The sequence below is a fragment of the Tamandua tetradactyla genome, chromosome 19, assembly GCF_023851605.1.
Source record: "Tamandua tetradactyla isolate mTamTet1 chromosome 19, mTamTet1.pri, whole genome shotgun sequence".
NCBI classification, from domain to species: Eukaryota; Metazoa; Chordata; class Mammalia; order Pilosa; family Myrmecophagidae; genus Tamandua; species Tamandua tetradactyla.
Window position 1 is genome coordinate 72,706,357 of NC_135345.1, and position 25,939 is coordinate 72,732,295.

Consider the following 25,939-nt stretch of genomic DNA (forward strand, 5'->3'; position numbering starts at 1 on the left):
AAATATCAGTGTAATGATTCAGCAGTCATACTCATTTGTTAAATTTTATTTTTAATTTTTTCCCTTGACTGGGCCATATCTTCCTGCTTCTTAGTATGTGTTTTAATTTTTTGCTGATGTCTAGGTATCTGATTATCTTGATGAATTTACTCTGAAGGTCAGTTTCTCTCTTTCCTAGGATTTTATTGTTGATTGGCTTTGTTTTAAGGCTTTTCTTTGATGCCTTAAAACAGCTTATTTCAGCTTATTCTAGACTCTTAGAATAGCCCATGTTTAACAGCAGATTTTTTCAACTCTTATTCATATGCTTCTTGTCCTAGTTTATTGGTACAATTTTTAAGATTTTATTATTTGTGCAGTTATTTTACCTTTAGTAGAAGCTTTCTTTCCTCTGTTCCTTCTCTGGGAATCTTGATCTGTTCTGCTTGTTTTGTTTTGCCTCGATAGTTTTCTGCTCCTTTCATTGTCTCTAACTGCTTTTGCTTGGAGAGCAAATTCTGGGAGACAGGTTACCCCAAAGAAGACTCTCCCAAGTCAGCATCTTCCAGCCAGAATAGGGCCAAGGCCAGGGACCTGTGAAGGAAGCATAGACCAGCTTCAAAGTCCTCTATGGAGGAGATTAGTAAAGACACTAAAAGTCTCTTTGACAGCCCCATAAAGCTGTACTTTCCTGGCCTGCCTAGCAAATGCCACATTTCAGCAAACTATTCCCAGAGCCCTGTGGAGGCACTGTGTCCTTAAATCTCCACTGCCTCTGCCCCTGTCAAGGACTGTGTTGAAATAATGGTGGCTGCTCCCACCTTTTTCAGAGGGAGGTTGAAATAGTAGTTCAAAACCAGGACCTAGCTATATAAATTCACAAATCAAAAATCATGAGTGCTTGACCATGCCGATTCTTGTTCTTGGGGAAGAGGATTTTTCTGACCCTTTCTAATAGCGGTAACCAGGCGGGGACTGGATCCCAGTGTGGCCTATTATGAGAGTGGGTAATGGGTGTTGGCAGCTCCTGCACAGAGAGAGCAACTCCTTGTTTTTTTGTTTTTTTACCATAGTTCATTAGGATCTTCATCTTTTTCCTTTCTGGATGCTGCCAAGTGTGCCAAGTGTTCTCTTGGCCCCCAGAGACTCAAAACAGTTGTTTCAAGAAATCTCTGCCTATTTAATAAATGCTTTGGTGGAAGAACTAGGTCCTAGAGCTACCTTCTCTGCCATCTTCCTTGGAAATCAAGCCCAATATTTCTTTTATATAGTTATATATAACCTTGATTGTAGAATAACTTAGAAAGATTTTTTGAAAAATTGTGTAAACTAGTTTTGGTCCAAGAATAATTATGTACATGATTTTTTTCCTGTTTTGATAGAATTGGGATGGTAGAGACTATGAAGTCATAATTGTTTTAAAAAGAAGAAGAAAAAGTGCTTCAATCAGTTACTATAGTTAGGTCACTTAGAAGAGACTTTCATTTATCATTTAATTTTTCAACAGCCTTATAAAGAGGCATTATCTCTAATATACATGCAAAATAGCAGGTTCACAGAAGTAACAGGTTCCAGATAATAGCTCTAGAAACTGAGAAACTGCTATTCCACTGATGAGAAATTTGTAAAAGAGAATACAATATTATAGTCCTCTGTCTTTGCAGGGCTGGTTATTTTATATGACTTTGTTCATATTTATCCTTGCATGATGTTCTAGTTTGCTAGCTGCTGGAATGCAATATACCAGAAACAGAATGGCTTTTAAAAAGGGGAATTTAATGAGTTGCTAGTTTACAGTTCTAAGACCAAGAACATGTCCCAATTAAAACAAGTCTATAGAAATGTCCAATCTAAGGCATCCAGGGAAGGCCGATGAAGTTCAGGGTTTTTCTCTCAAGTGAGAAGGCACATGGAGAACACAGTTAGGGCTTCTCTCTCAGCTGGAAGGGCACATGGCGAATATGGCGTCATCTGCTAGCTTTCTCTCCTGGCTTCCAGTTTCATGAAGCTTCTTGGGAGGCGTTTTCCTTCTTCATCTCCAAAGGTCACTGGCTGGTGGATTCTCTGTTTTTTAGTGTTGCTCTCTCTGCTCTCTCTGAGTCTCTCATTCTCCAAAATATTTCCTTTTTTATAGGACTTCAGAAACTAATCAAGACCCACTCAAGTGGGTGGAGATATGTCATCCCCTAATCCAGTTTAACAACCATTCTTGACTAAATCACATCATCCAGGGAGATGATCTCATTACAGTTTCAAACATACAGTATTGAGTAGAGATTATTCTACCTTTATGAAATGGGATTTATATTAAAACATGGCTTTTCTTAGGGGGCATACTTCCTTTCAAACCAGCACACATGACTAGTGGGATAATGCTAAGAACAAAAAAGTTATGGGCAGACAACACATAATTGATTGATTGATTGACTGAGACTGCTGTGCTTTCATTCACCAACTTTTTGACTCTAAGAAAGATATTTAGTCTCTTTCTGTCCTCAACTAATTACTGAGAATAATTTGGAGTACTAATATTTCATTAATTTTTGGTTTTTTAAATTAATGTACAGAGAATTTTAGATTTTCATAGACGACATAATCCTTATACTATTGGATAATTTTGTTGAATATACTGATTCTATTTTCTATTGAGGACATAGCTGAACATTACAGAAGCTAGTAATTTGCCAGATGCATTGCCTGATTCATACTCTACTTAAAGAGACACTGATTTTGTAAGTAATTTAGAAACAAAATAGAGGTGCACGTTTCTTTGTGTGTAAAAGAGAAGGAACAGAAATGTATATAATTTTTTTAAATGACATAATGCATAGCAATTTCCCCAAAGCTTTTATTGTGAGAAAATAGCCATATACATAGGCACCTGAACTGGATTAAAAATCAATATGAAACAGTCAGTGAAATATTTCTTTAGAAATTAAATGAGATGTAATTCTAAATATGCTAAATCACATGGCTTTTTATTCAGTTTAGGATATATTTAATCATAACATTAAAAGCAATAGCAGAACAAAAAATTTGAGAAGTTCTTCAGTCTTGGTGAGGCACTTTTTACGCATCTATTTTAAGAAATCCTCATAAGAAAAATCATGAAAAATGGAAAATGTACCTTCATTGCTTCTTTCCTCCCCTTTCATCAGTATATATCCCTTTAAGCAATTATCATATATGGCACAATGTTAGATGCTATGAAGGAACTTTTAAAAGGAAAAGACATGATTCTTATCCTCAAATGATTTAGTTTAGGAAGGACAATAAGATAAGTACACAATAATTGTGATGCAAGAGAAAAGATTTGAAAGTTCTCAGAAAAGTAGTAAAAAATATGACTGAATTTTTATTGAAATGATTTTGAAGTATGTAGATATTAAGTCATCCAACCATGAACATGGAATATTAATTTTTTGTTGTTGTATACTGTATGGCAAAGTCACATTCATTATTTTTCCAGGTGAGTATCCTGTTACTGCAGCATCATTTGTTGAATTTTTTGTTTGTTTGTTTGGGAAGTGCCTGGGTGGGGAATGGAACCCTCATGACAGGCAAAAATTCTGACACTGAACTACCCTTGCACCCCCTAATTTTTTATTCTTATTTTTTCATGAACTTTAATGAAGTTTCACATATTACTCCATACAATTTCTAAGCATTCTTTATAAAGTTAAATTCGGGCCATAGTGCTATTGTGAATAGACCCTTGTTTTGTTGTTGGTTATTGCTAGTGTTGAGGAATGGTTTTAATTTTTGCAAATACATTTTATAAAACTTGCTGATTTGTTTTAATGGTATTAGTAGGCAGTTGGGTTTTTTGTTTTTGGCATAGGTTTTTGGCATACAGGCTTTATGAAATTATGGCAGTTCCAAGTTTTCTATTCTTACTTTTGAGATTTTATTTTGATTTAGTTTTTAATTAATAAGTAGGCATCAAATTCTGTCAAATATTTTTTCTGCATCATTTGAGAAATCATGTGGTTATCTGCTTTGTACCCAGTGATGTGGTAAAATATATTGGTCATCTTTGCTGCTGTTCAATAGTTTTTGCAATCTTGGGATAAACTTTATTCAATCATACATTTTGGATAGGTAAACAAATATTATTTAAGATTTTGGCATCTGTGTTTGTAAGTGAAAAGTTTCCACAACTTTCTTTTGTACAGTATATAACAAAGTTTAGACTCAAAGCTACACCGTCTACAATAGCATACTAAAAATCTATTAGGCAGCCTTGTCATAGATATTTTTAAAGAAACAGTTAATATAAGGAATAGTTAATATAAGACAGGTTTCCTGTGTTTTTATTTATTTATTTATTTAAATACAAAAAAACACCAAATAAACGCAAACATTCCTATTTTGATCATTCCGTTCTACAAATATAATCAGTAATTCACAATATCATCACATAGTTGCATATTCATCATCTTGATTATTTCTTAGAACATTTGCATCAATTCAGAAAAAGAAATAAAAAGACAACAGAAAAAGAAATATAGCGAAAACAGGAAAAGAAATTATACATACCATACACTTACCCCTCCCTTTCATTGATCACTAGCATTTCAAACTAAATTTATTTTAACATTTGTTCTCCCTATTATTTATTTTTATTCCACATGTGCTACTCACCTGTTGACAAAGTAGATAAAAGGAGCATCAGACACAAGGTTTTCACAATCACACAGTCACAAATTGGATCTGAGAATTTCAATTGTTTTAATGGTTATTTGTCCATTTGAGTTATCTAATTTCCTTGCACCAATTTTGGCATTTTATGTTTTTTTCCATAAAATACATCCATTTCATCTAGACTATCAATTTTTTAGAATAGAATTTTGTTAAAATATCTTATTTAAAAAATATCTGTGGTATCTATACTTATTTGCTTTTCATTCTTTGTTTTATTTTCCCTTTCTATTCAGAAGATAGGAAAATGATGGTGGTTTGGGGGGACTAAGAAAGACTTCACGGATCAGGGACCTTGTGGGAAAGACAAAATTGCAAAAACAAGGGCAATATAAGTAGAGAGATGTATATGAGCAAATTTACAGAGGTGAGATTTTTTTTTTTTTTTTTTTTGGTAAAGGAAAGGGGGATAAAAAACTAATCAGTTTGCTTGAAGCACAGAATGAATATTACAAGGAAGGACCTATAGAATAATGCTTGAAATATAGGTGTGGGGTCTGAGTTGGAGCAAAAAACTAAGGTAGGATTTAATTTGTAAGTTTCTGAAAAAAGAAAGAGGTAGGGATTATATCTGGTACAGATTGTGGAATAACTGAACAAGGAAAAACCAAAGAAAAGTGTCAGTCATTCATCACATGGCTATGAATTATTTTAATTCAATAATTAAAACCTCTTTAATTACTATTTATTCCTTATCTTTCAATTACTGTCAAACTTTTAAAAAAGTTTAGACTGCACTTATCACCTTCTCTCATATATTACTTCCTATTTCTTTAATATCTTGCTGTCTGGTTTCTGCTTCAACTGTCTTAACTCCTAAAAGAGATCATAGCTGCTAGTTGTCAAATCAAATAAAATGTTCTTATTTCTCATCCTATTTGAAATTCTAATACTCTTTTCACTTCTATGACCTCATGAAAATTCTCTCTTACCATGGCTTCCCTGGAGTTACTTTCCCTCCTTTCTGTAATTACTCTTTCTGTGGCTCTAATTTCCACCTTATTCTCCTTCCCTTCATGCCCATGTTTACTAAGATTTTGCCATTGGGGGGAGTTAGTGTTGGGTAAAGTATTTTAAGCATTGCATTTCTTCTTATTGGCGCCTGTCATACCTTCTACTATGGTAACTTTCTAATCTAGACTGTGCACTCATTGAAAGCATGCGGTGTTTCTCCTTTTACCACAGTAGGGCCATTGCTCAGCTTTCATTTAAGTATATACTGAGAGCCTGTTCTAAACAAAGAACCCTGTAAGATGCTTGGCACATGATATGTAGCAAGGTAGGTATGACTTCTGAAAAGATTAGAGTAACACATGGGTTTTAAGTGGATGAATGAATCTCTGTATCAAGCCTTGCTCTCCCTTTTAAGCTTCACACCCATCAGACACCATCACCTGGATGTCCAACTTCCCTACATTTCTTCATCTACATGTGTGTGATATCTATTATTGTACCATTCTCTTCCAATCTTTTAAGTCATCTTTGATGTTTCTTTCTTTTTTACACCTTCCATAGCCAACTAATTGCTAAGTTCTTATCGATACTTTTCTGGATCAAGTGTTTGTCACGTCTTCACAAATGTTCTAGAAGTAATACTAGTGGTTATCTCTACCTTCAGTAATTTTCCTTCCAAAATTCTGCAAAATTGAGAATCTCAAAGCCCAATTCTGATCATGTTACTCTGCTGCTTAAAAACCATTACTAACTAACCACCATCAAACAAAATCTCCACCATTTCTCTCTCCTTCCTCTGTGGCAAGTACTCTATAGTCCATCCATAAAACAGTTTAAATACGTCACACACACTCGTATTTCTAGATCTTTGCTTTTGCTCTTTCATCCAGTTGAGGTATCTAGGAACTTATTATTATTCAAGTTCAAATCTTCCCATTACTCAAGAAAGGACTTTCTCAACTGGTAATCTTTTCACAAAATATTTTCTTGTGCCCCAGCTTTCTTCATCCCCCCTAAATAACAGTTGCCTGTATTTATGCCATCTAACATTTTCTAAATTGTATTACAGTAATTTCCATATCTCTCAATGATAGTTTAGATTATTGTTCAGCAAATAATCAGTCCCTTTCTCCTCTACTCTGAGGAAGTGTATTTTTCTGTTCCACCAATATTGGACTTAGCCGTACCACTTGTGGCCAATAGAACGCTAATGGGCCTGCCAAGGCAGAGCAACCTGGCTGAGCAAAAGACTAGATTACCTGTACTGGAGGCAAATTACAGACCCATGAGTGTAATAACAAATTCTTCTTGTTGCCTGCCATTAAGGATTTTGAGATTGATTGTTGTACAGAAAAAGTTAATTAACATACTATCTTATAGCATTCAACACAGTTTTATTGAGAGCCTACTATATTTTAAGTGCTTTGGTAGTTGCTGGGAATACAATGATTAACACAACCATGCATAGTCCCCTGTCCTCATGGAACTTACAGTCTATTTGAAGAGACCATAATTAATCAAACCAGTTATAGAAATATATAAAATAAATGAACTTGATCTATTCAGGAACTGCAGAGAAGATTTCCTAAAGTAGTGATTGGAACTGAGACTTGAAAGATAAGTAGGGGTTTATGAGATGAAAGTGTTAGTGAAGTTGAGGGGTAATGGACTGGGCCTTGGGAGGTGGGCAGGGAAGGTGGATTAGATGAGGAAGAATATTCTTTTATTCCAGATAAATGGAATAGTCTGTGAAGAAACCATGTGGTGAAAAGGCATACAGCAAGTTCTAAGGCCTTAGAAAAGGCCACTGTGACTGGAGTTCATGGAGGAAGGGTAGTGTAGAGGAAGGACCATGCAAGTCCTGGCTTAAGATTTTGTTTTTTATACTATGAATTTTCAGAAACCATTCAATTTTTTAAAGCAGTGATATGATCAGATTAGTGTTTTAAAAAGAATACTCAGGTCTCTGGATACAAGTAGAGTGGGCAGGGGTGCTGAAGTGGAATGTGGAGACAACAGGCAGGCAAGCATAAATCTTGACCAGGCTAGAGATACATGCAGCTGAAGTAGAGTCAAGGCAGTGGAGATAGAGAAAAGCAGATGGCTTCAAGGTATCTACAGGAAGTAAATGTAGCAGGAAATCATGATGATTTGTATGTGGGGTCTGAGGGATAAAATGATGTCAAGGATGGCTTCTTATTTGCTCACCTGAACAAAGGTTTGTTCCATTTCCTGAGAAAAGAAACTCTGGAAGTAATACTGAGTTTGTGGGTGAGAATAATGATCTTCATAAAGCCCCAAAGAGTCACTACACTTGGCATTAGGTTGAGATGTTGAATAGAAAGTCTGGACCTCAGAGTAAGTAATCAAGAACTCAGAGGAGAGGTCTGCATTGGTGATAGAAATTTAACTCATCTGGGAATATGTCGTAATTGACACTGTCTGGAGAAACAAGGTAAGAAAAGAGGGTCCAGGACTGAATCTTGAAAAAGTCCTAGGTTTAGTTACTAGATCAAAGAAGATAAACTTGCAACGGAGACTGTATTAGGTTTCTAAGCCTTCCATAACTAAAATACCACAAACTGGGGAGCTTAAAAACAACCAGAAATTATTTTCCCACAGTTCCGGAGGCTACAAGCCTGAAATCAGGGTGTCAGGAAGGTTGATTTCTCCTGGAGACTTTGAGAAAGGATCTGTCTGATGTCTCTCTCCAATCTCTGTCTCGGTCTTCATGGGGCATTTCACATGTATATCTCTGTGTCTATGTGTTTCTGTTTCTGTTTTCTCGTAAGGGCAGTAGTCATTGAATTTAAGCCCCCCTTAGTCTAGTAAGTATGACCTCATCTTAACTTAAATAATTATATCTGCAAAGACCTATTTCCAAATAAAATCACATTCAGAGATTCCAGGTGGATGTGAAATTTGGAGGGACACTATTCAACCCAGCATAGAGACTGATTAGAAGCAGCTATGGAGGTAAGAGGAAAGCTAGGAGAATTTTGGGGAACCAGTATAAGAGAATGATTCACAAATCAAGAATAACCACAAATGACAATTACTACTAAAAGTCCTGAAAGACCAGAAAATGTTCATTGGAGTTAGAAACATGGATGTCATTGGTAGATTGATAGAAGAAACTAATTAGAGTGAGTTGAAGGAAGGTAGGAAGTAAAGATATTACAACAAGGTTTAATAACTCTCAATAAGCAATTTGATTCTGAAAGAGAGGTGCATAACACCTCTCCTCTCTTGGAGACATGTGGTATCAGGAGAGAGTTTTTATTTCTTAAGATAGGATGCGCTTGAACATGTTTAAATGTTAATGGGACTTACCCAGTTGAGATGTTCTTAAATGTCCAAAAGAGGTAATAGGTAGTGCAAAGTAACTGGGAAAGCAGGAGAAATGGCATCATAGCCCAAGTGGAAAGATTGGTCCTAGGTAAGAGAAAGTTATGACAGAAAGGGAGAAAAAATGTAGATGTAGATATAGGTAGGCTTGAGATTTGAAAGTGGGTATATGAGAGAGTTCATATTTGGTATTTTCAGTATTCTCTTTGATGTAGAATGCAAATTCACCTTTTGAGAGTTGGTGGTGGTAAGAAGTGGTTTGATGTTTGAGGAACATAAAATATATTTTTAAAGTCATTGTTGAAAGCCAGCTGGAGAAAGAAAAGTAAAAGAACTTTACAGCAGAGTTGTGTTCATTTGAATTTGGATTTCATGAATTTATACAGGTATCTGTCTGTCCTACTAAGGAAATGCCTTGAATAGAGCTAGCTGCACTGGCATGGCATAGATAATATCAATATTGGGGTATCCACTATTTGGGTTTTAATACTGATGGAGTGAAAAAAGAATAAGTCAAGAGATTTTAACTCATTGACAAGACTTATTGAAATGATGTGCCATGGAGTCTATGTTAACTGAAAATGAAAATAAAAAATGGAAAGAGCTGATATATTAGAACAGAAAAAGTAGTTAGATGATTGGAAGTCCCCACGAAGTTAAAAAGGTCTATTTTGTGTGGGGGTGAACATGGAAGCTGGACAATGTAGAGTTTGAGATCAGAGACCAGAATGCTAGATGTAATGACATTTAAGGTGAAGTAGTTTATGGTGATGGCAAATCTGAGATGAAACTATAGAAGCAGGCTGCTGAAGTTGAGTGGATGAAAATATGACCAGAGATAAGGAAATCAAAGATAATGAATCATCCAAGAGGATTGCCAGAAGGAGGGTGGAGAAGATGTAAGTAAAGTGCCAAGGTGTTTGATAAATGATGGGGAATGGTCAGGAGCAGAGTAGAGGAGAATGAGTAGGAGCGGGGAAGGGAAAAGATTAAGAAATTGGAATCAAAACACAATTTTGAATTATGAAATATATCACTTACTTAAAAGAAAACATAAAATGCATAAGTTTGATTCAAAGCACAACAATAAAACAAGCACTTGTGATTCCATCACAAAGACTTGAATTTCTCCATTCACTTCCAGTTTGCTTCCCATGCATCTTCACTGCAAGACAATCACTTTCCTGAACTTTATGTTAATAATTACTTGAGAGTAGGTTTATTGTTATTTTTAAACAGAAGGTGAGGAAAAATTTTTTGAAAGTGAAATGGGAAGTAAAGGGACATTAACCCCACCTGCTGACATGTAGGCTACTGGAAACAGAGTCCTAGGCAGAAAATCATGTTGACTAAAGCAATGAAGTAGAAGAAGAGCTCAAAAACAAACAAACAAACAAAAGTGAGTATGGGGGAAAATTTGCTGACTACAGAGTCATAGTTTCAGAAAATTATGTTTTCTCTCTAAGATTCTATCTCTCCTACTAAAATTTAAGTCAATTGAGGCAATGGAAGAAGTAGTTAGAAGATTACTATAAATATAAATTAGGGTGGAAAATCACTGAGATCATATTCAGACCTCATCAGGTTTACCACAAAACTTCAAGAAATTAAAACAATGTTTGGACAGAGGTTGGCTACAGCTATCAGTGTTCTTGGAAAGAATAAGCAATATTTCATTGCCTTAGTTTGCCAGAGATGCTATAACAAAATACCACAAATTGGTTGCTTTAAACAACTGGAATTTACTGATTCATCGTTTGGAGGCTAGAAGTCCAAAATTAAAGTATTTGTTGATCAGACTTTTTCCGAAGTCTGTAACATTCTGGTGGTGTCTGGTTGGAAAGCAATATTTGCCTCTGAGATATGTTGATCTGTCTATTTTCATCTCCTCTTGTGGCTCCCACTTCCATCTTTAAATTTCTTTTGTTTATAAGGACTCTAGACGTATAGTATTATACAGTCCACCCTGATTCAATTTGGCCTTTTCATCTTAATAGGATCTTTGAGTATTTTAGTTATAAATGAGTTCAAGAAACCCACAGGACCAGGGATTAGGATTTGAGTCCTAATCCCTGGGGAGATACAATTCAACCCCCAAAATCATCAACCTAGTCTTCATGACAAAAATATTTAGTAATAAAACAGTATTTTATATATTTCTCTGAATATGAATTTCAAGACATTTAATTTTATTGTGCTTACAAGAGAAGTCTGAGTGAAATGTGGGATAGAAGTTAGTTCCATTTATTAGTAAACTTCCTCCCTGAAATGACAGCCAACAGTCACCTCATATTCTAGATAATACCTGGGAACACACTTGATATAACATAGATTTTCTTCTCACTTCTCAGCCAAAGTTCTGTAAAAAATTTAAGACTAATTTGCTGAAGGACTTTTTCCACTGGGTAGATCAGAATTCTGTAACCCTTGTTTCCAAACACACACATACAATTAAATTTAATTTAAAAAGCAACCAATTAAAGGACCAATGAGCACAAATTCACTTCTTAAATGTGCACATTGCAGTAGTTTTGGTGTATCTTTTGATCATTGAATGAATTGTCTCCATACTCCTAGTTGGGGGTCAGAGTGTATGCTGATTATAAAAGAAAGCTGAGTTATTTTCTCTTTGCCTCACTCCCTCCCACCCCCTGATTCATTTCTCTCCCTTCTCTGCTCTGTTCTTTGTGGGTACATAGGTAGGGGTGATGCTATAAATTGCAATTCATGGATTTCTTTGCCCTCTGGTTTCCAAATGGGCAAAGAGGCCAGAGGACTCGAGGAGAAATGATTTGGGACAATTTTCCACCTGTTCCCTTCCTGCCTCTATGTGGTACAACTATAGTTCCTATCAGGCTGCTTTCATCAGACCCTAATAGCACCAGTTCCTTCCCCTATCCTTCAGGCTGGGTACTTCCATATCTCTTAGTTCCCCTTAACATGCTCACACCTTCCTTCATTAAATTATCTTAAAACTTCCATCTGAGTATTCCTTTTATTTCCTGCTGGGATGAGGAATTCTATTTCTGCTGAGAGAAAAATCTATATTGAAACAAACAATCTATATTAAAGCTTTAAGCTCTCTTGTTGGAAATAATGACCATGATACTTTTCCTTCTGAGTTGATGTAAATTCTATAGATGGCATGAAGTATGTATTTGCTTTCTGGCTTATTGGATGCAGTATCATACGTAAACCTGGGCAAGAGGCTCCCTGACCAGAGTCTTCCACTTTAGAAGACCTTCACTTTAGGTCTTCTCTACTCATGCCTCTTTCCTCAGACTGAAGAGTCTGTAGGGCCAAGAGGATGTGCCAGTCTAAAGCTCTTCTCCCCCCACCCCTCTAAACCATGGTTTGAATACTTGGGCCGGTATAATTCTACATCCAAATAGACTGGAATCCAAATCCATACCCTGATTTACCTAACTTTGAGGACAAGATCATGCTGCTGCCCCTAATAGTTTGGGATGAAACTAAGGATAGGAAGAGAACATGGTGAAGGTGGAGCTCAGGCTAGGAAATGGGACTGGGGACTGGAGTTCAATCTCCCCATCAGCTTCAGATATAATACTCCAAGGAGTCTACTTATTCTCAATTTAAATGTTTATCAGCTTCAGATTCCTTTGAGGAAACTATAAGAATGATGCCAGCCATGGAGGCAGGAACACTGGGTGAGCAGAAATTACCCAGGTTAGATAGATGAGATGAGGGAATACCTCCGGGCATATTGTAGGAGGGTTTCTGTGCAGCCCCTCTCTTTATCATTTAATTTGTGATTTCATTTTATTTTATTACTAAACAAAACAGTTTAATTCCTCTATTTGTTCTCTATTGTAAACTAAAGCAATACAAATAAAATATTGTTAATAATTTCTTCTAACAATTAACTTGTCCTTAAAACCATTTTTTTACTACATGCTTTCAAAGACCCCATCATATTTTATGAACATGTTCTGATGTTCCAGCAATAAATTATGATTTAAAAAATGTCTCAAGGCCAAATAACTTTGGCTAACATGGCTGTACCACTTCCCTCAATCATCCAAAGCTGATCATATGGAGCCGCGTCCTGTTCAAACCTTCCAGATAACCTGTCTTTATATGAAAGATTATGTTTAAACTGCTGTGTCTCTCTCTTAATATACTCCATCAAACCGCCCACCCTGACTTTCCAAAATTTTCCAAAATTGTGCCCTCTAGAATTTATGGTTTATCACCAACAAACTCCATTACATCTTTAGTCTGTTCTATGAGCATTTATTTTTTTGACTTCTTATTCTAAATGGAAGCTGCTCTGAGATTAGTGCTTTCTCCTTTGATTTTTCTCCCTATACTTAAAATACTTCAGAACCTGGAGTTGGTATCCTTGGAGGTAGGTATCCTTGGAGGTAGATATCGTGGATAGTTCAAGTTGTTGTGAAGATCTTGTTTCTCACTATCTCTAAAATTCTTCCCCTCCTATGTCACTGGCAACTATCCTAATTTTAACTCATCAAACATCACTAGATTCCTGCAGAAGCCCCTTAAATGATTTTCTTGCCCCTGGTGTGGCCTCTTTTCAATATATCCCAAACGTTGCTGTGATATTGATCTTTCTAATAATGCCATTTCCTTTTTTAAAATCCTTCAATGGCTCCTGATGGATTTCAAGGATAAAGTTCAAATTCTTCAATTTAGCACGAGATCCTCATGACCCCATTTTCTATATACTTTCAGCCTTGTTTTCTGCCACTCCTTCACATTTACCCTTTGCAATGACTATATTTAGCTATTTGGAGTTCTCTACAGTTTTCTGGAGAACCAAACAACTCTCCATGACACCCCCCTCTCAGGGTGACTCAAATGCACTTTGCCCATACTACTAAAACATTCTGTCCTTCTCCATCTATCACAGCACTTATTAGTCTTTGAATTACAATTTATTGAGGGTAAACACCATGTCTCAGTCAGATTTGAATCCCCAGTATCTGGTAATATTTGCCAAATAAATGAGTAAAAGCAAGGATAATTAAAGGTGCTCTATAGATATTAATAGGACATAATTTTGAGGTGCTTTTTTTTCTCTTTCAGAAGTGAGAGATGGCTTATGTTTACTGGTTTATTTTCTTTCTATTAGCTCTTAGGAAGTTAACTGTATGTGTATTTTTTGTGGTGGGGTGTGTATCTACCTGGGTGTTGTGTGTTTTTCTGGATCGGGAAGATATAGAGTAGATCTACTGTCTCAAGAAGCCCACAAAACACAACTCCCAGGAATTGTGGAGAATAAATTTCTGGGACTAGATGCAGAATGGATTCCTGGGACTCTGTCTTGGAATGCCCTTCTGGGCTAGAATTAAAATACTTTAGGACTTTGTCCTAGTTTCTCTGTGTATATTCTTTTGCCAAGCCATCATGTCAACACAAGGTTCTCATTAACATCTACATCTAATCAACCAAATTTAGTATTCACAGAAATAACCCTTAGAGATTTGACATGGACTAACCAGTTCATGAGGATAATGTGCTTTGAAATTAGACTGGCTGAAAAAAATTAAGCACTTCAGGTGTCTTTCATGCTTGTCCCTGTGCCTGGAATGTCCTCTACTGGCTTTTCTCGTTTGGCAAACCCTGACTTCCAAGACATCTCTGAATGTCCCCGGCTGACTTAAGCACCACCTCTGTGCTTTTGTAGCACACTGTGACAAGTAACTCAGAGCACTTACTGAGCTGTAAAGTTTTAGAACATATCCATCTCCCCTCGACTGTAAGTTCTTTGCGTAAACAGGGACCATGTTTTTTTTTTCTTTTTTCCTTCTAATTTTATCCCCAATTCCTGGTATTGTGTCTGGAACATACTAAAAGCCAATTAATATTGCTGAAGTATCCAGATCTCAGAAGGCAACATAATCTGTTTAAGATGATGGCTGAATGCCTCGACCAGAAAAATTACTTGCATATACAGCATATATATACTTGTATCTATGAAAATAACATGTGCTGCTTATAGGGAATTTGGAAAACCTAGAAGTATACACAAGTATTCAAAAAGAAAATTAAAATGATGTAATCTACCCAAGATTAATTACTCTAACAACTTGAATACTTTTGTGTACACAAAATTTGAAGGCCTAATTTAAAATATTTATGCTTAGTTGAAATATTTAGCTTAACTTCAGTGTGTCAGATCTAATCAAGAAACATAATGCAAAGCACTCCTAAGGAATCAAATACTCCCTTGTGGCAAAGGAGTTTCAAGGACAGGAGGGACATGTGAGATTTAAAAAAGGAAGTTCAATTTGGGAAACCATTTAGCCTTGAAGGAGCTATTTCCCTGTATGAGTGAGCATTTTACTCTGAAACTAGATTTTACTTGTATAGGATTAATCTTTTCACATTTTTCCATTTTTCTCTTGTTTTACAAAGGTTGAAGTTTCAGCTACTCATATCTTCAGGGATTTATTTATCTAGCATATTAGCTGAGGGATAGTTAGCAGCCAGGATAAAGTGGAGTGCTTCTGAAACCTTGAATCGATATTCCCAAATGCCATTTTCCCTGAGTGAGGGTCATGAATTTTCCAGCTTCATTCCCAGGGGCTTTAAAGACAAGTAACAGCTTTGTACCCTTCCCTCAATCCCTTACTGCTTTAGTTCTGGTGCTGGAGTTATAAAATGAAAGGAACCTTTCTTTAAAAAGTAAAACTTAACCTTACAAATTTCACAGTGGAGGGAAAATCTTTCCTTTCTTAAAACACTCATTCATCATTGCCCTTTCCTATAGTGTGTTCAGAAAGTTGTTTCCCCTTTAAACCCCATAACCTGCCAGACCCAGAGTAGAAATGAGAACTTTCACTTTAATTTCCAGGAGAATAGCTGAGATGGAGCTAAAACAAAGGGCCTTCCTTAAAGCTTGGGGAAAGCAATGGGTAATAAATATAGACAGTAAGATGCTAACAGCAACTCTGTCTTAAGTAACTTGACCAGTTAAGTGAGGTTCTTTGGCCATGACCATTCAAATTTTTAGGCTGCATCTATGTAATAATTATTTTAACTCCTATTACAACCTCAATGTTTCTCCACTATTGAAATCAATGCTCTAAAGTCTGCCTTTCAGATTCTTATTTATTTATTTGTTTATTTTATTTGAGAAATGACCCCTTTCATTTGTACCTGACAACTGACTGGAATATCCCTCACTTTGACTAGGACCCTATCCACTATTCTCCACTGTGGTCTGAACAGCATAAATGGTAAAAATAGCAGCAGTAATTGTATAGGAATTGTAGGAGTAGTAGCTGAGTCTATATATTATACCTATAGTATATAATGCTCTAGGTAGTATAACTATATATGACATAACTAGAGACAAGTATATACTTTTCAGGGCCCAGTGCAAAATGTAAATGTGGGGCCCCAAAATTAAGCATTTCAAGACGGCGAGAGCAGAGCATTAAGCCAACTGCAGGACTTTTCTGAAGACAGAGGTGTGTGTAACCACACAGTCTGTGTGCCCACAAGCTGGTCATGCACACTATACTGCATATTTTTGCCCAAGAGATACAAAAATACAGAAGCTCAGGATTCTTTACAAACAAACTCTAGACGAACTGGTCTGTCTTAGGAGTTAAGATATTTTTTCATTAAGGGATAAAGAAATCTTCTTGTCTGTCATTTCAAAGGAGGAAATTATTTTTATTCACAGAATTTTTGAACCTTTAATGGATGAACAGGTTGATCCCAGGATTGGGATGATGTCTGGCCAGTGTGATGGATGAGAAAGGACCAGCCCACACCCGGGGTAGGGTGCTTGGTAAGATTAGCTGGGTAGAACTGTAGGCATATAAGAAAAAAGAAAAACCAAACCAAACCATAATAGCAACATGATGATACTGCTGTCCTGGGGTAAAAGCTAGCTGTTGGCCATCTAAGATCAGCAGGAGAGTGTTTCATCTAATGAAATTTCTAGGTGTGAATGACAGCAGGAAATTTCAGCAGACCAAAAACTTATGGAAGGTGCAGCAATAATGGAAATATAAATACAGCAAATATACTATATTTAGCAAAATATAATCTGGCTGAGTAAAGGAGAAAAATAATCAGGCAGAAAAACATAATTGGGTTGGATGCAGGAGAAATCAGGATAGGATGCCTGAGCATCAAGTAACCTCTCCAGAAGACAGCATGGAGCCAATTGAGCCATACCTGGATTATAGTTCAAAAGTCAAAACCACAAAATATGAGTAATCTGCTATTGTAATCCAAAAGACTCTGGAAGCCATGGTGCTGCAGTGCTCCACTCACGGCTCCTTAAACCTTAATGTCTTAGGAATCACCTGACAGTGTTCTTACAGTGCAGATTCTGAGTTGGAGGATCTGAAGTGGAATCAAGTTTCTGCATTTCTAACGTCCAGGTGATGTTCCTGTCACTGATCTGTAGACCAAATTTTGTGGAGCAAGGCCAGACCTGGTGATATTATGAACAATTGGGCCATCATTGCAGGGCCTGGAAGCTAAGATTCACTCAAGAAAGAGAAGAAGATGACAGCTTGTGGAATCTAATTGAATCTAAGAGAGCAAATGAGATGAAACCAGATTTTCAACAATTTTGAAAGTCAGACTGAACCAGAGAAATATTATTTCTGTTGTGTGTAGCTTGCATGTGTTTGTATGACTTGATTGTTGCCAATGTTGGAAACATAGAAAACAGAAAAGTATAGCAAAAACCTAAATGGAACTATTAAAACTTGTCATTTCACAAGAATCAATAGATTGGTCCTGTTACTAATTTCAAGCTCAAAGGAAAGAAAAAATACTGACAGAAGAAAAAAAATGTCTAATGAGAAATTTGGGGAAGTTGAGTACATTTCCAATCAAAACATTGGAAATGTTTTGATTGACCATTTTGAAAAGAAATAGGTTTGCAGTCAGTAGGCATTCTACTGCTTGGAAGGTCAGATTGAGTGAACTAAGCGAATATGTATATGACAACAAACCAATACTAGGAAAAATGCTGTTTTCTTTTTATATCTGTACTATCTACTTGGGTTTTCAGTATTCACTTTCCTGAAAGATCCAACATCTTAAGGTGGAAACAAAGCTGCTCTGAATTGTGCTTTTGATCAGAATGGAAATGAAATCATGAGACATACTCATACCATATTCCAAAGGTTTAAAGAAGTTATTAACGTATCATTTTAATTTAAAAAGGCCTAATGAACACATATGTCTAAAGTTTAGATAATAGTTATTAAAAATTATATCATTATACATGGGTATTTTAAAGAGTATAAACTGAGAGTATTAATTTATAAGGGTAATCTTAATCATTCCTCTATAAATGACAGTTAAAATTTTCTTTAAATATTTATTATGTTTCTAACACTTCACAATACAGATTTTAATCCTTAAACAACCCTATGAGACAGGTGCTATATAAGTGTAATTCTCATTCCACAGATGAGAAAATTGAGGTTTAGAAGGATTACCTAATACACTTTCCAAATAATTCTTATTTCTTTTGTTTTATTAAAGTACAAATGCCACACACTACAAATGAGTGTGATGATTAATTTCAGGTGTGAATTTGGCTAGGTTATGGTGCTTAGTTGTTTGTTCATACAAGCTGTGGCCAGATTGATTGTTATCGTGAGCGCATTTAGTAGACAGTTTAAAATCATTAGTCAATTGATTGCATCCTTGGCTGATTTTATCTAGAATCAACAAAGGAGATTGCCTTCAGCAATGAGAGAATTCTCCTCATCCAGTCTCTAGCATGGCAGGCAAGAACTCTGCCTGCTGAGCCACCATGGCCCGCCCTCAATCAGTTCTTAAAGGGAGAACTGAGGATTTCAGAGTCAGAAAGAATTTCCATCACTACTTCAGCCAGCCAACTTCCTCTCGGGAATTCATCATCTTCATTGGAACTTCCAACTTGCAACTTCTTCTAGGGAATTCAATGTTACCATTGATTTCCTAACTTGTGGCCTGCCCTGTGGAATTTGGACTTGTCAATCCCCATAGTCACAAGAGCCAATTCCTCTTATAAATCTCTCAGCATTTATATATTTGTACATATATACACATATACATACATACACACATTTGTATTGATTGTTTTGTTTTTCTAAAGAACCCTGGATAAAACATTGAAAATTAAGCATTTGTTAGAGGAAAACAAAGAATGAGAATTTCCAAGAATGAAACACAAATATTCTAGGATTAGGGCTAGGCCTAGGATGGCACTTGGAAATCAAAATTTAAGGAGCTACGCACTCCCATAGTTGTGCAAATGCAGAGTTAGTGTTGGCATGACCCTAAGAGTGAGTGCCTTTTTAAATTTGAGTTATAGGTACTGCACTTGCCCCACTGTACTCTCACTGTGTCTAGGATTAAGATATTACAATGAAATTGATAAAACATATTTATATCAAATTTTAGAAAAATCCAGAACCCTAAAACTCTTGAAGATTTGTATCCTTATTAGTGGATTGAATCATTATGAAAATACTGTGGGTATGTTATTAGTAAGTTCATTTTAGAGATGAGAAAATTAAGGTTCAGAAATATTAAATGACTTCTAAAGTCCTCTCTAGGAGTTAGGGAGAGAGAATGATTCCAGAGTTTATACTCTTTTCATTATATCACCTTGCCTGATTGTGCCTGGAGTAATAGATTCCTTGATGGAAGCTGATTAAAGGCAACATTACATCCCATATTCTTATTGATACCTGATGAAAAGATCTATGGAAGAGAGAAATAGTGTAAACAATCTAAGCACATTTATATTTGAATTTGAGATACACACATTTTTGGTTTTAGTAGTCCTATCTTCCTAATTTTCTTTCCTTTTGATAATATTAACATTAAATTTGTGTTCTAAGTATGGAGTGACAGGAATTTTTGACAAAGAAACATGTTGCAAAGGTAGAGGAAAACCTGAGTTGGCAGTAAATACGCTTTTTGATAAACACAGTCATAAAGAAGCTGTAAATGAGTAATGTGAAGCTATCTTCACAAATTCTTCTAAGACCTCTAAGTTTGAAACAATTTATCTTAAGTATTGAAAAGACAGGCCTGTAACTTTAAAAGCACAGTGTTAATGGGTTTAAATGAGATTTGAGCCATGTTGTGACCAAATTAGATGGGTTTAATTAATGCAAATGTGATACCATATAATTCTGCTCAAATAAACAGCTTTATCAGTAGAATTTGTACATGGACACACAAATTAAAGTCAAAGAACAGTTCAAATGAATAACAAGAGCCTATGAAAATTGACGTCTAACTAATACCTGGGCTATTAAGCCATTGAATTTCACTTTCAGCCATCACATTCAATCTTAGCATTTAAATGCACTTCATCACCATTAGCTAAATGATGGTACATGCTATAGCACAGGTAAAATGAATTCTTCCTTTTATAGACCAATTTAGCTGAATTTTGCCTTTTGAACTAAAATTTGTTCTAAATTTCAACTTACCCTGAGCAGAACTGAGACTAAGAATGGAGATATTGGACTTTTAGACATAGGCCAACAAAAACAAAAAACTAGGTTACTTGCAATGTTAGATCTCTTGATTAAAAAAAGAGAATTTGAATGTCAAAGAAATAGGAGAATGAAGGAAAATAAGTTTATTTGGTGAAATGAGCACATCTGGAAAGCTCATTTGACATTTAACCATATATATATATTTAATTATCAGTTTCCCTTTCATGTAAATTTGTAATCTCTTAACACCAAAGGACTATAGTTTTTATTTACCATGGTTCCCAATATACTTTCAGATATGAAACATAATAAATATTTTAGTGATCCCTACAGGAAAAATATCCATGTAACTTGTAAATGGATATCTCACTTTGCTGAATGCTGTACAAAGCAAATGGCTTAATAACTCAGTTCTGCATTTTCTATCTTGAGAAATAGTATCAATACTAGAAAAATCTAATCACTGCTTGGTCATAAAATCATTCTGGGAATTTTCGAAGTAAAATATGCATATTTCCCTTATTCTTGTTTTCACTGATATGTGAGGTGATTGTATTCACAGGGGATAAGAAGCCTGATCCAAGAAAAGTTTCAAGGGGAGACAAAGTATCACATGAAACAGGATTAAAAGCAGAGATAACTAGAAGGATTGTTTCAACCAAGAAACAACTTCTGCCTTAATTTTCAATTTCCCTTCATGGTCCCCTTCTGCTATGGAAATGTAATACCTCTTATCCACAGTTTAGACAAAAATCAATAGAAATATCTGGCAGTTAGTCTAATCTTATGAGTCCAACATCAATTTCACCTAGAACCTTTTTTCAGTCAATTCTGGAATATGGAGTTATCGAAGGGCAAGAGAAAAATTCTATGAGTTTATAGGATGAAAGAAAATATGACATAATATCAACATTCATTCATTGATGTATTAATTCACTCAACACATGCTTGTTGTTCCAAATGCAAAGGATATAGCAATGAACAAACAAATCAAAATAAAAATTGTGTGTCTTCATTGAGCTTACATTCTAGAGAGAGGAGAAATATATCAAAAAAGTAAAATATAAAGGATATCAAATATTGATAAATGTAATGAAGAAAAACAAAGCAGGGAGAAGGGATGAGGAGTGCCAGGTGGTGGGGGTATTAGGATTTTGCTTTTTAAAATAGGGTGTTCAGGAAGTCCTCAAAGAGAAGCTAATATTGAGTAGCGATCTGAAGTAAGTGAGGGAGAGAGACATTGGATATGTGCAAGAAGAATAGTCCAATTAGAAGAAACAGCAAGTGCAAAGACCCTGAGGTAAAAGTGGATTTAGCACATTTGAGGAACAAGAAGGAAGTTCAGGTCACTGAAGTGGAGGTAGCAAGAAAGAGAGAAGTTAAAGGTGAAGTTACAGAAATGAGGGAGGTAAGGATTTGAAGTCTAATTTGAGACTTGTCTTTTTTCCCACAGTGAGATGGGACTTGAGCAGGAGAAAGACATACGTCCAATCACTGACTGATGTTTTGAGAAGAGGCTGTAGGGAGTCATGGAGGAAGCAGGAAGACCATTTCAGAGGTTTTTGCAAAATCCAGGTGAGTATTTTAGATTGCTAAATGCTTCCAGAATGCAATATACTAGAAATGGAATGGCTTTTTAAAAGGCAAATTTATTATATTACAAATTTATAGTTCTAAGGCCATAAAAATGTCCAGACTAAGGCATCCGGAGAAAGATACCTTGACTCAAGAAAGGCTGATGTGGAAAGGCACGTGGCTGGCATTTGCTGGTCCTTTGGCTTCTGATTTCGAACAGCTTTCCTGGGGGCATTTCATTTCTGCATCTCCAAACATCTCTGTGTCAGCTTTGAATCTTTTTCAAAAATGATTCCCTCTTAAAGGACTCCAGTAAGGGACCCACCTTGAATGGGTAGAGACACATCTCCATGGAAACTACTTAATCAAAAAGATCCCACTCAACACTGTTTAATCAGGATTAAAGAACATGGCTTTCCTGGGGTATACAACAGTTTCAACCTGGCACAATTCTCCAATTTTTCTCTAAAGAATATTATGCCAAAGTGTTTGCAAGGATCTGTGAAAACATTTGTAAAGGAACATACATATACACAAAGTTACAAGCCAAAGAAAATGCAGGAAAATCAGACTCTAAAAAGAGCAGTAGCTAATTTTTGAGTGTGTGAAGGTGGGTCTGCCATCAATACCCTGTGTATATGGTGGAAAGGAAGCAGACAAACTTTCCTGACCCAGAAGGACTTTCTGGGATAGTGTCCTTTATTTGGTCTTAAAAATATTTTCATTCATTCCTGGGGAAATTTGACTAGTATGGAAAAGACTGTAAAAGAGAGGGATGAAATTTGAAGACTGTGGAAGGGTGAGGCTATAGATGACATTAAATGTTTTTTCTTGATCTTATTATGGGAAAACAGAAATAGTTTGTGGAGCTTGTGGTCAAGCATAATTTCTTCCATGCTACTTTAGATTCAAAGCAATGCTGAAATGAAAAAGGAGTCAAAATAAATATGTTTAATGATTCTTCCTGTTATGAAATGTCCTTTTTCATATTTATTTTAGCCAATCTCAGAGAAGGTATTCTATTCATCTCTGAAATTCATCTTGTTTTGGTTCCTTCATCCTTGAAAGAACTCCTATTCTCTTTCATTCAATCAGACAATGATTTGTTTAAAAATATTTTAGTACCTAATATGTGCCAGTTAACATGCTAGGGTTAAATAAAGAAAAATAAATAAGATATAATCCCTGCCCTCAAGATAGAGACCACAAAAAATCCCAGTCTATTTTGGAGAGATAGAGTTTATCAAATAAATTATGGCCATATTGGGTGAAATGGGCTAACGCGAGGTAACTGTAGGCTCAAAAGAGGCAGTGATTAAATCTTCTTGGTTAGATTAGAAAAGTCATCATGGAGTAGAATCCAAGTTGGATCTTGGAGGATGAAAAGGAGTTCACCAGGGGGATAAGGATGGGAGGATAAGAGGGTGCATTTCAATGAGATGGAATGGCACATTTGAAGCTATGGAGGAACAAAACATTGTGTCATAGTTTATTACTCTTGACTGTCTGATACACTTGAAGCATAGGATTTCTGCTTGGAAGTTGTCTTCACATTCCAAGGCTGCTATGACAAATTCCACTCATTGGTTGGCTTAACAACAGAAGTTTATTATCTCACTGTTTTGGTGACTAGAAATCCAACATCAAAGTATTGGCAGGATTACTTTCTCCAAAATTTGTAGCATTTCAGCAATCCTCCTTCATGTGACCATCTAACCTCTCTGGTTTCTGTTTTTTTTTTTTTTTTCTTTTTTTTCTCCTGTAACTTTCTCTGAGTGATTGACTCTGGATATCCTCTGTTTTTAAGACCTCCTGTCATGCAATTTAGACTCACCCTGATTCAATTTGGCCACACCTCAACTAATAATAACATCTTCAAAAGGTCCTATTTACAAATGGGTTTGCACATGAGGGAATGTAGATGAAGATTTAAACTTGTCTTTTGTGGAGGGTGTGGTTCAGTCCCCAACAGAAGTAGTGGGAAATTTGGTTGTAAAGAGTGGTAGGCTGATACAGATCTTGGAGGACCTTGCGCGCTATTCTTTAACTATAAGCCCTTGGGAGCCATAGAAGATATTTTAAGTAGAGGAATTGTATTTGAAGAGGGGCAAGACAATTACACTATGCTAGGCAAGAGTGACTGAACTAAGGTAGACCTAGTGGGGTTCAAGCAGATAGAGCCAATAGGAATGGTGACTGTTGTGGGGCGCACCAAAAGAGAGACCACACAATTCAAAACTGCAAGCCAATTTGGAGTCTCTATTAGCCAGCTGGCAACTGCCTCAGAAACCTCCAAGAAAGAGGATTCAGAGAGCAGCCCCTAGAGATTTTCAAGGTGTGCTTATAAAGGCTAAAATCATGCTGTGGTTTTTTTTGCAGTTGCTAGCAAGCAAGCGGTTCATAGAAGCGGAAGAATGCCATTAGCCGTTGCCAAAACCTATCCCATTCCCACAGTTTCTTAGCATTGGTTACTGTTTAACTCTTGGGGACATTCCACCCCACTAGTGTGGGGACTCTCCCTGCTTGGGCCTGATTTAATTGTTCCTGGCCCTCCACAGTGACCAGCTCAATACCTGTTTTGCATTCCCTCTACTTGGCTTTACCTACTATAGGATCATTGGCTTTTTTTTTTTTTTTTTTTTTAGCTTTCCTTGTTGGCTTAGACCCTGAATTAACAAGTTGTTTAGCACCTTCAGTTAACAAGGAGTTTGGACTCACTTTTCAGAAGATGACTGTTTTGATTTGCTAAAGCTTGACTCTGAAGAAGGACTGATGACATTCAGGTTTTTCTGTCACATGGGCAGGCAAAGGGTGACACGTGCATTCCTACTCTCCCTGATGTTGGTTCCAAACAGCTCTCTCAGCTGCTGTGGATCCTTCTGGCTTCCCCTGGGGTGTCCTCCGTCTGTATCTTCAAATGTCTGTGTCTAGGCACTGCTCTCTGAATTGGCTCTGAGCTCTCTTCAGAAATATTTCCCTCTTAAAGGACTCCAGTAAGCTAATTAAGACCTACCTTGACTGGGCTGAGTCACATCTCCATTGAAACAACCTAATCAAAAGATCTCACCCATAATAAGTCTGTCCCACAGGATTGGATTAGAAGAACATAGCTTTTTTTTTTTTAAACGTACGTTTCAAATCAATATATAGACATTGGCATTTCTTTAAGATAACATTTAGGATATTTGTCCTCTTGATCTATTCACTACAGGGGTAAAATGTCTTCTCTTAGACTTCACCTTCTCATCACATCCCTTTTAAGTTGACGACCTCTAAGACCTACCTTTTAGAAAGGAGGGTCAAGAGTGGAGTAGAGACCAATTTATCTTCCACATATTATACTCCTCTTGCTTCCAACCAGTGATCCAATACTAGTATTCTTTTATAAGGGTTGACTTCGGTCAGTTTTCCTTTAGCATTCCTAATTTGTTTAAAAAAGAGATCCGCAAATGTGATACCAGTCGACATTTGATGTTAACATTACCTTTTGTTTTGTTTTGTTTTGTTTTTGTTTTTTTGGGTTTTTTAATTAATTAATGGAAAAAAGAAATTAACCCAACATTTAGAAATCATACCATTCTACATATGCAATCAGTAATTCTTAACATCATCACATAGATGCATGATCATCGTTTCTTAGTACATTTGCATCGGTTTAGAGGAACTAGCAACACAACAGAAAAAGATATAGAATGCTAATATAGGGAAAAAAATAAAAGTAATAATAATAGTAAAAAAAAAAAAAACCTATAGCTCAGATGCAGCTTCATTCAGTGTTTTAACATGATTACTTTACAATTAGGTATTATTGTGCTGTCCATTTTTGAGTTTTTGTATCTAGTCCTGTTGCACAGTCTGTATCCCTTCAGCTCCAATTACCCATTATCTTACCCTGTTTCTAACTCCTGCTAGACTCT

At 36.1% G+C, this 25,939-nt stretch overlaps 1 long non-coding RNA gene across 1 annotated transcript in view; it reads left to right on the forward strand.

Moving 5' to 3' along the window:
* The window catches only part of LOC143663686 (uncharacterized), a 72,075-nt gene extending 50,059 nt beyond the window's left edge, over positions 1 to 22,016 (forward strand). The window contains exon 5 of the long non-coding RNA XR_013166121.1: positions 21,901 to 22,016. This is a non-coding gene — a long non-coding RNA (uncharacterized LOC143663686). The remainder of the gene's footprint in view (positions 1 to 21,900) is intronic.
* Positions 22,017 to 25,939: the final 3,923 nt, after the last annotated feature.